Genomic DNA, 15,262 nt, shown 5'->3' with positions numbered 1-15,262 from the left:
TTTGTAAGTCAAGTACGCTTATTAGCACATAAATTGGTGAACTGGCTTTTTAATGGTAAATTGAGTGCTATAGGAGGACCTGTGGACCTGTAGGAGCACATAGGTATATTACATTGAAACCAACCTGGGGAGCGGCAAATTCCATATGGCTAGACAGAATATCTTGGGGGGGGGGGTCAGCTGATCATTACAGAGAGCTGAGCAGGTAAGCTCCCAACAGGGCCTTAAAATAACACACATTTTTCCTTGACTTTCAAAACAACAGAAAATAAATTAATTTCAAGATATTCAAAACTGTCAGCTATTTGTTATTGTTGAGTCATTTCAGTCATGTCTGACTCTGTGAGTCCATTCGGCAGCTGATACACACTTTGTTAATTGCCTGAGCAAAGGCAGGTACTATCTAATAACAATAACAACAACACTGATAGCTGGCATTTACATGGCACCTACTATGTGCCAGGCAGTTTACAAACATTGTCTCATTTGCTCCTTGCAACAAACGCTGTGAGGATATGCTATTGTTATCCCCATTTTACAGATGGGGAAACTGGAGTAGACAGAGATTGAATGACTTCCTCTGGTCATATAGCTAAGAAGTGACCGAACCCAGATTTGAACTCATAGTCTGGAGAGTACAGCTCATTTTCATGGGGCACAGGGTAGTCTGGTTTGAAAGGAAACTCAGGCCAATCACTCTAACAAAAGCTACTTGAAGCATGCATGAAGAATTATGACGGTATATAGAGTAAGGAATCATGGAATTTCAGAGCTATACACTAGCTGTACAGTGTAAGAGTCTTGGAGATAAGGGAATCCACCCTTTCATTTGTAGAAAAGGAAATGAGGATCAGAGGTAAAGAGGCATTCCCAAGGGCTCATCTAGTTCATCTGTTTCCCAGTTCATGCTTCCTGCTTTGGCAGAGGTTGGCTGCTAGTGGAAGTCACTTGATTTTCTGGGCCACAGAGGTCTATTAAGAAACCCAGCTTTTCCTTAACAAATTTGTTACTTCCTCTGTCATTTGCCATCCGTTCAGATACCCATGCTCCCTTTTGACACGTCGTTTCTCTTGAGAACCAGTCAACTAGTTTTTTCTCTGGGATGCCCCAGGTATCTTTTGCTTTCCCATTCCCATTCATTAATTCTTAACAATTAACGTTAGCAGTTAACATCTATATACCAACTTCAGTCAACCGCCCATCACTCAATCAGCCTATCAATAAATTAACATCTATTTTTTTATTTGTCTTTTTTTATTTAAATTTTTTTTATTTTTTCCATATGCTTTTGAGTTGAAATTCTCCCTTTTCCTCCCCGCCATCCCTCCCCAAGACACGCACAATCTGATATAGGCTTTACATTTACATACCCGTTAAACATAAATTAACATTTATTAACTGCTTACTTCAGCATAAGCACAAAAATTAAGGGCAAGCTCCCCACATCCTCTCCCTTTGAAATTTTGGGGAAATGAGGACTGTTGAAATTCTCTCTTCTGCAACAAAAGTCATAGAATACTAGGGTTTAGAATGTAAAATATTGGCTAGTCCAGGGGTTTTTAACCTTTTTGTGTGTGTCATGGACCCCCTTCTTTGGAAGTCTGGTGAAGCCTATGAAATCCTTCTCAGAATAATGTTTTTAAGTGCATAAAATAACACACACACACACACACACACACACACATTTATTTCTTTGTTTGTTTTAAAGTCCATGGACTCACTGAATCACTGATCTTATCTACTCCTCTAATTTTATAGGTGATGAAAATTAGGCCCAGAAAGATGAATCAACTTGTTCAATGTCACACAGCTCTGGGTGGGTATAAGAAACACCGTGAATATTTAAGACAGATTCTCTGATTTCAAATCCTGTTATCTAAATTCTTCCTACACCCCTCTCTTAGATTCTCCCATATAATTAGCAAACCCCTCATTTCTTGAAGCTGCATTTCAAATGATAGGACTTCAGGGAGCTGGCCAGGAAATGTCCCCAGGTCCCTGGAAAAAGGAACAAAAAGCATATCTGGTTAGGTAAAGGCACAGGAATGCTGCAAGCGACTGGAAACCATACTATCTATATTTATACTGGGGTGGTGGTGCTAAGAATGACTTTTTACATTTTAAAATAATTACATTTAAATTTATTTAAATAATGTATTTTTAATATGTAAAAGTCAATCTTAGCTCTCTGGCCATAAAAAAACGCAGATCAAGGACAAGATTTAGTCCTAGGCTTTAGTATAGGTCTTCAGGCTGTAATTTTCTAACCCCTGCACAGGAGGATCATAAAATCATAGATTAAGAGATGAAAGGAAGCTTAGAGCTCATCTAGTCCTCCCCCTCCCCAGCCATTTTCTGGATGATAAAACTGAGGCCCAAAGAGGTTAGGTCACTTGCCCAAGGTCACACAGTTCATAAATTACAAAACCAGGATTCAAACGTGGATTCTTTGACTCCAAATCCCAATCTACATTCGACTAGATCACATCACTTCTCAAATACGGGTAATACTTGCTGCCTTCTCCTCTTGGGCCCTGTCTCTGCCCTTAGCCATAATCCTCATCTAGGACTACACTAGCCAATCACCAGGGTTATTATGATAGAGGGTGGTGGTACACTAGAGCCTGGGGTAGGGGCATATTTTTCTTCCCTCTTCTGTCCCTTAGAAAGGAGTATCCTCCACCTCTGCCTGTGACTTACAAGGTTTAAGACACTGGAAATCAAGGTCATCAAAGTAGATTCAGAAATATTAAAAATGTTTTAAAAATGGAAAAGAAGGTGAACTAAAATTAAAGATTTTCCAAAGTATAAAGGCCTAGAGAGTAGTGGGGAAGAGGGAGGAAGAAGCAAAAATTCCAAAACCACGTATAGGGATTTATTTGATGTAGCCTAAATTAGCATTGGGGAAGAGTTGAGATTCAGGCTTGCTTTATCGGCTTTTCAATTTAGCCCTAATCTGTGAGAGGCAGTGGCTGCTGCTGCTGCTTCTCAGATTTAAACAAATAATAATTTCTTTCTGTTTTAGTAAGTTGGTCAGATGGAGGCCCCATACCAGCCTTTTCTCATGATTGGTTCCTTCCAGTGAAATGATTATTGTGCTAATGTGGTTTGGGTTGGGAGAGAGTTATGTGAATTCATCCTAGAATAGACACAGTGTCAATTTAACTGAAGCTCTTAATTTGGATTTGAAAGGTTTCAGTCAACCTGAAATGCAAACATCTCCTCCAGTTTTTTTTTTTAATTTCTTTCTTCCTCTTCCCCCTCCCACCATTAACGACCAGCTGTGTTTTGATCTCCGCCTGGGGAAGGGAGATGCCTCAGTGGTTCTGTATTTCCAAGCAATGTCACCAGTCCAAAACTAGGCTGTGAGACTATGTAAGGTCACTGACCAGGCATTCAATGGTCAGTGAAGGGAAATGGAAGGAAATATCACAGAGTTAAAATAGGAGGTAAAATAAAAGATCAGAAGTTGATCAATACAGTTGTGTTGGTTTAAATCAACATATTTTTAAAACGTAAAATGGGGGGGTGGAGTTATGGTCACATGGGTCCTTGAAGTGTGTTTTGTAAGCAGCCTGACCCTGGGGCCGCACTGCTGCCCACTGTCACTCATATAGATTCTGTTCAATCTCTGTAAATGTGTCTGGCCCCAGATGGTCCCCACTCCCATGTGTTGTGTCTAGAACAAAGGATTGTATAAAGACAGAACTAATGGAATTTATATATATATATAAAATTATGTTGGTTTCTCTCCCAAATGGTCATACAGATTATTTGTGCCCAACCTGTGGTAGAGCCTTCTGAGCTCCTGTTGGCATGATCAGACACAGCCAGATGCACTGTACATTGACCTTGACATGATGATATCATTTTGACCTTTGAGCATGAAAGACAAACAACAACAACAAATTGTGATTCACACACATTCATATTTATATATACAAACTCCATCAGGTTTCTAAATTATTTGAATCTCATAATTACAAGTAATAGTTAATAATTAAATACTTCTCAAAAAAAAAATAAAAACCACTTCCCTTCTTTGCTCCCTTCTGCCCTTAAATTTCCATTTTTTTTTAAACTCATCTTGGAACGTGACAAATTTGCTAACTGAAGAATTAAATTTTCCCCAGAAGTGAAGGACTTTCTACCTGTCAATCCCAGTTTAGGTGTCCGGGTTTCCTGAGGACTTTTTGTGCATCTTACCCCTTCCCAGAATTTTTAGAACCTACCACGTACATAGTCACAGGGCCATTCTATCTTTCTCTCTCACCTTACACAAACGGTCAGCAAAAGCCAAACTGGGGTCCTTACTGTATAACGCAGTGAGAGGCCTTCACCTGTCTTCAGAAAGACCAGGGTTTGTTTCCCACTTCAGATATTTACTGGCCATGTATCCTCGGACAAACTCCTTAACCTCTGGTGAGCCCACACCAGAGGCCTGGCATGGAGAGAGCTCCCTGATTCTGACAACTCAGCCTCTGTAAGCAGCAGAAGTTGCCAGCACACTGGCAGAGATTAGAAAGGATGCCCATTGAACAAAGACTGTGTAGTTTCTCAGTGCTCTTCTCCCTGAATACATGTCTGACTTTTTCAAACTTGGCTTTCCTTGGCTTTTTGTGTTTATCTCAGCCTGTATTCTAGGTTGCCTGCTCTGACTCAGTCTGGCCTGTCTAATCTTCACTGCTGTGTATTAACCTCCTTTGCCCCGATGACTAAATAGCCCTCTGATTTTCCTTATTTGACCCAGGCTTAGTGCTTCTGATCACTGTTTCCTACGGCCTGTCTCTGATGCCCACACTTCCTTCCCCCTCAAGTGTCCCACAGGGGCCAAGCCTAATTTTTGCCTGGATAATCCCTGAAATCTCATATTTATATAGCACTTTAAGGTTTGAGGCCCTTTCTTTGCAGCAATCCTATTATGTAAAAGGATAATCCAGATTTTACATGAGGAAATTGAGCCTTAGCAGAATTAAGTGATTTGCCCAAGGTCACACAGCTAATTCCGGGCTGGGATTTGAACCTAGATTTCCTGATAGGGGAAAAGTAGAAAGAGCCCTGAATTTGGAGTCACAGTATCTGGGTTTGAATCCCAGCTTAGTCAACTAACTACCTATAGAATTTTGCATAAGTCACTTAACTTTTGGGGGTCTCATTTTCTTTATCTGTCAGACTAGAGGGTCAGCCTGTGTGATCTTGAATGGTCTTCCTTGAACTAAACCCCATGATTCCAAAAGTGGAGGGTTCTATCTACAATATCACACTTTTGTCAGGTGGTATAAAGGGTGGCACACTGGCCCCAGAGTTAAGGAAAACCTAAGCTCAAATATTTCCTCAACTTACTGACTAGGCAAGTTATTTTACCTCTCTTAATTTCCTCATGACAAAATAATAATAAATTATTATCATTAAATTAATTATAGAAAAAATAAATTAAAAAATTATCAAAATAATATAATAAAAGCACTTACCTCACAGGGTTATGAAAATTAAATATATGTAAAAATATATTTATACAAATAATGTATGTAAAGTGCTTTGCAAGCCTTGAAGAACTATATAAATAGCTACCATTATTAACATTAGCATTCTGTACATACATTGATGGGATGTAATAGCAAGGGGAATATAAGAGAGCTATCTTTAATATTTAGGTCCTCATTCTACCAATTCTATCCCTGAACAATCTACCTCAAAAAAATTCCATAATCAGAATGGCTTTGCTTCTCTGGGCCAACAGGCCTAAAAAGGATAATTTCCTTTTGGTTAATACTTGCACATTATTATCTCTACTTAAATAGTAAGAGGGTTTTCTATCCTTTTTTCAGATTTTTCCTGGTGTGGAAAGGGTGCCAACATCTTTGTGCAAATGTGATCTACTCCACTTAGGAAATTTTCTGATCACACTTTGCAGTTTTTGAAAGGAAAAAGTTTGGCCAATGCCTCACACACCTATGAAAAACCTTTTTGGTACTGTTATTTGACATTTGTTCCAGGCCAGGGCTAACAAAGCTAGGCCTTTGATAGTGTAGATTTCAGAATGGAATGAAAGAAGACATGTAGTACAGCTAACAGTTAACAAAAAGAGATTTATTTAATCATAGCAAAGGAAACATATTCCATGAGGATATTAAGAGAGACAGCCACATAGTTCCTCCTTCTCTATGTTGCCTGTGGTGATCTCCTGGTCAAGCACCAGGAATGGGCTGGAACTCTCAATGGCTTTTTGGAATTGGGTGACCAGGAAGAAACATCCGTGGTTTGATCTGCTAGTTTCCTGAGCTAATTAAGTCTCAAGGCTGATTTCATCATCTTTTAAGGAAAAGAAGTAGCCCAGACCACATGGTGGAGGATTCTGGTAAATAGTCTTCCTACTATAATATTCCTTCTGCAACCATTACCCAGAGAGAGATGACTCATAGCTTGATGATGACTGGTACTTCTGGTGGAAGTCCTACCAACTCTTGCAAACAGGACTACTCCTATTTACATTGTCTCACTAGTGACTGTTATTTAAACATGGAACATGATGGTGAGAAGGAAGCCCTCTCAGATTATGAAAACAACAGATAGCAAAGAAAAACATGCTAGAGAATATTTAACAAATAGGCAAAAGCATCATCATATAAATCCATAGATATGTGAGTACCTATACTTCCTAAATACAAACAACTCATCCTTATTTGGAATCTGCAGAATTCTCTTTCTCTCTCTCTCTCTCTCCCCTCTCTTTCTGTCTCTCTCTGTGTTTCTCCTCTCTCTGTCTCTCCCTCTCTCTCTCTGCCTGTCTCTGTCTCTGCATCTCTCTCTCTCTCAGTCTGGCCCTCCTTTCTTCCCTCTCTCATACACACAAACACAAATTATTTATTTGTGTATTTATTTAGGATCAGAATTCATAGCTAACTTAACAGCCACTCATCTGGGCGGTGGTTTGCTCTGCCCCCCCCCAATATATTAGAGCCTCATCATTTTTTTCTACTCTACAAGTAAATGTAACACTTTGTTTAACACAAGGCAGATCTCCTTGGCTCTCCATTTAGCTGTTAGGCCTTTTCCTTCTAACATGATGTAGTGCTGTGTGTTGTCCTCTAAATGATGGCAGGCAGACAGAAGCCATGTAGAAAGAATTCCTTTTTGGCCATTACTACAGTAAATATTTTCCTCCTTTGGACAGCAGATTGCTGAGGACTTGCCATCACAAAGAAATAACTGGCTTGCTTTGTCCCTAGAACTCAACCAAGTACTGGGAACCAGATTTTTGGATTCCTTCCATTAAAATGGAAAGAAGAAAACAAGGGCACTGTGCTAAGCGCTTTATAGATATGCCATCTGATCCTCACAACAACCCAGGGAGTTAGCTGCTATTATTATCCCATTTTATAGTTGGTGAAACTGAGGCAGACAAAGGTTAAGTGGCTTGCCCAGGGTCACACAGCTGGTAACTAAGACTAAATTTGAACTCAGGTCTTTAGGACCTCTACTTTGTCTATTGCCTCACCAAAAGGAGCCCCGAAAGAACAAATGACTGAAATTCACACTTCAAAATGGCCCATTCCACTTCAGCCTTCAGTTTAGTCACACTAAATAAGATTAAATAAGTCATACTAAAATAAGAATTGTAAAATATATATGTAAAACATAAAAAAAAGCAGTCATTTTGAATAAGGAAAGAGAAGCTGAAAGCTACACGTCTATCCTACAGCATCTTATTTTACAGGGAAATATGAGCCAATAGCCAGAGATAATCCCAGACCAGTTGCAGTTCATTAATAGTATGTTCCTTTGACCACATTTTCTCTGGAGAATCATTCCTTCAAACTACAATCCACAAACACTAATGAATACCAGTCCTGCACCCGTGGGATGCTGTTGGACCCAAAGCATCGCCAATCCTCTCCTCACACTTCTCTCTCAAAACACAGCCATGGGGCAAGTAATTTCTCCACCTGCCTTCCTTCTCTTGCAAATCTATTTGATGTTCCTTGAAAATACAAAAAAAAAGTTCATCAGCTACATGAACAGGAAGTTCCCTACTCAATACAGTCTAAGACTGCTTGTTCCAGTTCTGTAAAGGGTCTTTGTATGATTCTACCCAGAAGTCTCAGCACTCAGTGCAACAGTTTCTGTACTTCAGCTCACAGCTGTCCCTAAATCTAGATAAAAAAAAAAGCTGATTAGTTATATAATACAAAAACCTAATCAGATTTGGAACTTATAATCATATAAGGTTAGAGCAAGAAAGTATATATTATATATACACATAGGTATATGTGTGTATACACATGCACATGGACATCATTTTAGTCTATTTCTCTTATTTCATTGCTAAAGAAACTGAGGCCCAGAGTTATTGTCACTTGCCTAAGCTCACCTAGCTAGTCACTTGTAGAGCAAGGACTGTAAGCCAAAGATCTCAATACCCAGTCCAACATTCTCTATACTCTACCACACTGCCTCTGAATCATAGTTTTCAACTCTTGGCAATTCCATTTTGTTTGTCCATTGGATTCTATTGTGTTCCATTTTCATCATTAGGACATTGATAAACTGGGACGTATCTGGAACATAGCAAGTGGGGGTTTTGAGGGACCCCAAATTCATGTCTGATGTGAATTGGTTGAAGGAAATGGGGATTTTAGCTTGGAAAAAAATATTTAGAAAAATATTTGATGGATTGTCATATGAAAGAAAATTGGACTTATTCTCCTTGGCCCCAGAGGGTTGAGTTAGGACTAATGGGTAAAATTTCAATTCAATCAATCAATAAAAAATCAGGCACCAAGAGCTTATTAAGCACTTGTTGCTAGGCGCTGGGCTAGACACTGGAAATCCAAAGACAGCAATAAAACAGTTCCTGACCCCACAAGCTTACAGTTTAGCTGAGGGAGGTAATTTCTGCATAGACAGGTACGCACTAACTAGCACAAGGTAATTTTGAAGGGAAGTCACATTTAGGCTTGAGCTAAGGAAAAACTTCCCAGTAATCAACATTGCTCAAAAGTAGAATGAGTTGTCTGGGGAGGTCGCAGCTTACTTGGCACTGGAGGTCTTCAAGCAAAAGGCAGACCATCATTTGTTGGGTACCTTTTAGAGAAGGTTCTTGTTTAGGTACAGTTTGGATTGGATGAACTCTGAGGTCTTTTTCCGACTTTGAGGTTCCATAGTTATGAATCTAATTTATTAATTATATGGGCCTCTCACACGTTCTGGATCGGGCATGACTTAGGCCAACCATCTGGTTCCAGACATTCTTGAATGGGTTATTCAAAAGTTAATGAAAGAAGATTTACTTAACTTTCATAGAAGATGGATATTCAACAAGGATATCCATTGAGGACATCCTTAGTTTATTCAGCTGAAAGAAACTCCCTTGCTTCTGAGTTTGCGGTCTACCAGGCAAGTATCAGAGGGCCCCTAGAACTCTTTATACTCAGGCAACAAGGAATTGGTATCAACAGCCTGTACTTTTTAGTCTCCAAGTCAATTTTTGAGGATGATTCCAACACCTTTTAAGGAAAACCTAACCTAACTTTCATGGGATCAGGGTTCAGATAGTGTTCCTACCACACCTAGCTTCTTCCTCCAATCTGCTGTTTATGCTGGACCAATTCAATGCTCATTAGCACCTCACCAAAGAATCTTGGAAAGACACAAGGGCAGGGTTCCCAGACTGCTGAGTCTGACTTCCTTTGTTGCAGCAAGAAGACAAAACTAGGTTGACCATATGCATGAGATAAGGCAGCCACGAATGGGATATGATTTGAGGGGAGACATTTGTGTTCCAAAACATCTCCCTCATTGGCTTCCTATCAGGAAACAGCAGGCTAACGTGGAAAGAACACTGGATTTGTAGAGAAAGCACATGGAATCAAAGCTGATGTCTGCTCCTCTTATGCAACCTTGGGCAAGTCACTTAACATCTGTGGGCCACAGCTTCCTCAGCTGAAAAATTATGGCATCAGATTAGAAGATCTCTACATTTCCCTCTGGATTTAAATCCCATGGCCTACACAGCTGACTTCTCCTCCACCAAAGTCACCTGGCAATAGGAAGCTTGGGAGAACGGAAGGTAAGCTAGATTTAGAGTCAGAGGGCTTGGGTTTTAATTCAGGCTCTGCTGCTTCTTAGCTCTGTGGCCTTGGACATGTAGCTGGACTTATTTAAAGGGGCTTACTTTCCTTATTTGTCAAGTACACTTTAATCCTGTGATCCTACAAGTCTGTCCTTTGGGTGTGACAACAAATGTAGAGAAAGACCCCCATGGAAATGAATACACCCTATTGACTTGGGTCAGGCCTGAGTCAGGATGGCCTCATGTTTTGGCCAGTGTGGTGATTCAGATGCATGATTAGAATGAAATAAGACACTTATAGATCAGCCAACATTGAATATTTACTTAGCAAGTAGGGAAAGGATTTCAACACTTCTAAAGCATATAGCCTTTCTGAGGTCCATAGTGCACCATCAGAAGGGTATGTTGCCTAGTGTGTTTCTTGGAGCTTAATAAATGCTTGCTGATTAATTGATAGAATCATTGATATCACATGTTCTTCACCACTTCACTCTGTAAGGTAAATGTGAATATTTTTAGCACAACTTTAAAAATGAAGAAAGTTAGGCTCAAAGAGTTTAAATGACTTGCCCCATTGTTAACACAGGTAGCAAGTAATGGGACCTGCTCTGGAACCTGGGTTTTCTGTTTCCAAGTCTTTTCATTCTACCACTGTAGTGGTGACTGTTGTCTATATGTGGACTACAAAGAATATCATACTAATTAATACCCAATTGAAATTCCCAGAAGAAAACTTTTTCATACATTGAGCAACCATTTTTCCTGCATCCTCATTGTCCTCATTATCACCATCTATTTATTAAGGACTCACTGTGTAGGAATCTATAATTGATGCTTAGCTGCAGAATATGTTGTTTGTCCTACATTTTCAAAGAGGACCAATGGCATCACGGGTAATGTCTTGACTTGAATGTGAATTGGATTTAAGTGAGTCAGAGTTGCACAAAGTTGTCAGCCTCACTCTCTCTTCCAGAGTCATTGAAATCTAGTGTCTGGAAAAAAGTCAAGATGACTGGTGATGGCCCAGGATGCAGTGAATGACCCTGGTGTCTTTGATGCCTGACCAAGCTCTAAGGTCTCCACAATACCTGCTTCAGCTGCCTTCATGGCCATTGGAACAAATTGTTCTATCTGCCATTCCACTAAGGAAAGTCTTCACATGCTTGGGGTAGACATCCACCCAACTCACCTATGGATTTGAGGCCTGTGGGTTACCCCTCAACCTGGGTTAGCCTGTCTCCTGAGATGGTTTAACTGGGATGTGGCCACTGAGCATGCTACAGCTTCTTGGAGCCACAGGTGAGAGCTGAGTGAAAGGTGAACACCCAAGGGGGATGAGCAGCTCTGGGAAAGGCTTCACACCACACATGCTAGTCCTCTTTGGACACTCATACATTTCACGATGTAGAAGATAGTCAAAGAATAAATGATTGCCCTAACCTCAGTGAAGGGATTTGCTAAGATGGGCAATAGGTTTAGGTATGTCTGGCTGGACAGCATTGATTTTGATAGCCTAGCCTTGAGATTATTCCATATGTCCATTTGCAACAAACATCTGTTTCAAATGAGTACAGGGCTAAGCTTAACCCACTGCTAAACTGACTCTGGCAGGGGGTAAACTCAGAAGAATATTAATCATTTGGAGGGTCCTTGCTAAAGAAACTTAGAATTCTATAGCCAACACTGTAGTTGCTCTTTGCAAAGAAGAGCCTCATAGAAGTTTTATAGCCAATATGGCAGCCTCACACTCTCTTCCAGAGTCATTGAAATCTACAGCTGCTGGGGTGAGGTTACAGCAGTTTCCCTATCACAATCTCTCTCTCTCTGTCTCTGTCTCTCTATGTCTCTCTCTTTAGGAAAAGAAGACTATGAAATTTATCTCAGATAAAAGGTATGATAAATCCTAAAATAGGATTTTGACCATTATGGGTGACAGCTGAACTGAAAGATTCAGGAGAGGACAGAGTGGTATAGTGGAAAGAATGCTGGCTTCGGAGGCAGAGATCTTGGGTTTGAATTCTACCTTACTCCCTGTGTGGCCTAGGGCAAGTAGCTCAACCTTTCTGGACCTCAGTTTCATCATCTGTAAAATGAAGGGGTTGAATTAGAATAGCCTTTAAAGGTTCCTTCTTCCTCTAAACTTATGATCCTGACACTGAGAAGAGTCAAGAGGCGCAGAGTTCTGAAAATGTGAGCTGCCATGCTGACTACAGACTTTAGCAGTTGACAGTGATTCTCAGAAAATGGCCAAACAAATAGCTTTTGCTTCAATTTGACTAAGGAAAATTGAACTTCCTAGCCTTTAACTGAAAGATGACAGAAAGCTTCCCTGCTATTGGCTGAGAAGACTAATACTAATAAAAGTTAACATTTATATAAAGCCCTAAGGTTTACAAAGTGTTGTACATATATCACTTCCTTTGATCCTCACCAACCTTGTGAATCATTGAGATTACTGAGACACTCATAAACCAGTGCCATTATAATCACCGCTTTACAGATGGGGAAACTGAGGCTGAGAGGTGATGTGACTTTCCCAAGGTCACATAGCTTGGGTGAGGCAGGATTTGAACTCATTTCTTCCTAAAGACTAAAACAAGCTTCATAGCTTATTTGGCTAAGAATGCTGGCTGAGGAGGGAGAGAGATTCCATCTAGCCTAGAAAAACAAGGTTGATTCACTGAAACACTTCAAGGTGCTAGAGAACTGAGCTGCAGATGGCTTTGAAGATAGCACCAGCAAGACAAGTATAGCTTAAGCACAGAAAGATGATGGAGCAGGCTGAAAAAGTTCTAACAACCTCTTTTCTGAAGAGAAGTTCATTAAGCACCACACCCTCCTCTCCCTAAAGGGTTGTAGAATTGGCTAGAATAATTATAAGTACAGCACAGCACCCCAAATGGACTTGTTTCAAGGCATCTGAATTCTATCAACCAATTAACATTGTCTACTATGTGCTAGGCACAGTGCTAAGTGCTAGTGATACAAAAAAGAGACAAAAGATAGTCCTTGTCCTCAAAGAACTTACAATCTAATGTAAGAAGAGAAAACATGCAAAACATATTCAAAACAAGCCATACTCAGGATAAATAGGGAACAATTAACAGAGGAGAGGTAGGCTTCTAGTAGGAAAAGATGAGTTTTGGTCAAGACTTAAGGAAACCAGAAAAAGTCTGCAGGTAGAGCTGAAGTGGGAGAGCATTCCAGCCATGAGAGACAGCCAGAGAAAATTCCCAGAGCTGAGAGAATGAAGTGTCTTGTTCATGGAATAACATGGGGGCCAGTGTCTCTGGATCAATGACTATGTGGCAGGGAGTAAGGTTTAAGAAGACTGGAAAGGGAGGAGGGGGCTTATGTAATAGGTAGCCACTAGAGTTTGCTGAGTAAGGGGATTGCATGATCACACCTAAGCTTTAAAATCACTTTACTGGCTGAATGAAGGATGGGTCGGAGAGGGAATAGATTTAAGGCAGGCAGAGTCCCAACCCAGCTCCCAGTAAGCTATTCTGATAGTCCAGGTATGAGGTGATGAGATCCTCCACCAGAACGATGGCAGTGTCAGAAGAGAGAAGGAGATGTATTTGAGAGCTATGCAAGGGGAAATCAACAGGCCTTGGCAATGTTTTGGATATGGAAGGTGGGGGGGGGGAATTCAGGATGATTTCCCAGGTTGTGTTGCCCTTGACAATAATAGGGATAGTTATGATAAGAGTTAAAGTGAACTACCCCTTGGAACAATGCCTGGTGAAAAGAAGCAGAGGATGGTGCCTAGTGGAGAACAGCTGGCAGAAATCAGGTCCAGCAGAGAACAGAATGAGGACATCAGAAGGAGACAACATAGGTAGCTTTGCCATATTAGAGTTGTGTGACCTTTCCAAGCCCACGTTGATTATACAGATTCACACCTTTATACAAGTGCTCTGGCCACATGCTCTTCATATGTGGATGCCCTTCATATGATTCTCATGAAGGCCCATTTTCCCCACCTCATGTATGAGTATTTGAGGAAAGTAAATTCAAGATTCAGGGAGGGAATATCCTATTATGACTTTACTAGTACTGCTCATTATTTAATTAAAATGCCTTTCTTATAAACTGTACATGTCATCTGGCTAACTTGGTTTTTCATATTTCAGTGTTTCCCTTGGTTTCTAGCTTTTGTTGCTGTTTGCATTTAAAATAAAACATTGGTTAATTTTAAAATAAAATATTTTTGTTAAAAAATAGTGTGGACTTAGAAATACTCTAGACTAGCTGTTTGGGGGCCTGGAGTGAAGTCAATGGGCTAAAAATCAATATTTTCTGCTGCACAGGTATCCACAAGAACAGAACTTCAGAAATTGTGATAAAAATTTCCATATCATGTCAGTCTTGAGTGTCAGGAAAGCAATAGCTTCTTTCCCTAATCTCCCATGAGATTTCAGAAGGGTTTTTTTTTAAATTATTATTATTTTTTTATCTACAACAGAATGATTGGAATGTGTTGTGGAGAGCCGAGACAACTCATGGGTGTGGTGCTCCAGAACAAAATCTCTGACCTTGAGATCACTGATTTCAATCCTACACGTTGTCACTGACTAATCGCAGCTACTGGCAACGTAGATAAAGTTGGTCTGAGCGGAAATCTTTCGTGGCTGATGGAATGGTAATTGGTGACATGGTGAATTAGAGAGTCAGTAACAGAATCTTTTTGTAAAAATTGGCCCATAGAGCAACTAGAGATTGCACAAAGATATTGTATGTGTTCTACAACAAGTCATCCCATGTTGTGTCAATGAACCAGTTTCCTGAACAGTTGGGATATAAAAATCAATAAAATGCTACATCTGCCAGAAAATTGCAGATCATTACAGCTAACTAGGTATCATTTTACATTCCCCACCATTCTTGAACCTTACCATCCCTCAAGCTATTATCCTATATCTCTCTTCATTTTCTCAAACTCCTAGAAATAGCTATCTATACTCATTGCCTCCACTTCTTTTCTCACTCACTCCTACTCACCATTTGCAATTTGGCTTCATACCTTATCATTCAATTGAAATTGCACTCTTCAAAGCTACCAACATGTGAAAAAACCTGAGTTCAAATCTCATCTCAGACACTTACTGGTGAGGTGGCCTATTGACTTCTCTATGGCTCAGTTTTCTCCTCTGTAAAATGAGGTTGGATTTTATCACCTCTAAGGTC

Source organism: Phascolarctos cinereus, unplaced genomic scaffold (assembly GCF_003287225.1).
Source record: "Phascolarctos cinereus isolate Bilbo 61053 unplaced genomic scaffold, phaCin_HiC Scaffold_726;HRSCAF=1367, whole genome shotgun sequence".
Lineage (NCBI taxonomy): Eukaryota > Metazoa > Chordata > Mammalia > Diprotodontia > Phascolarctidae > Phascolarctos > Phascolarctos cinereus.
The sequence above is the reverse complement of the archived record's forward strand: the minus strand, read 5'-3'. Positions refer to the sequence as shown.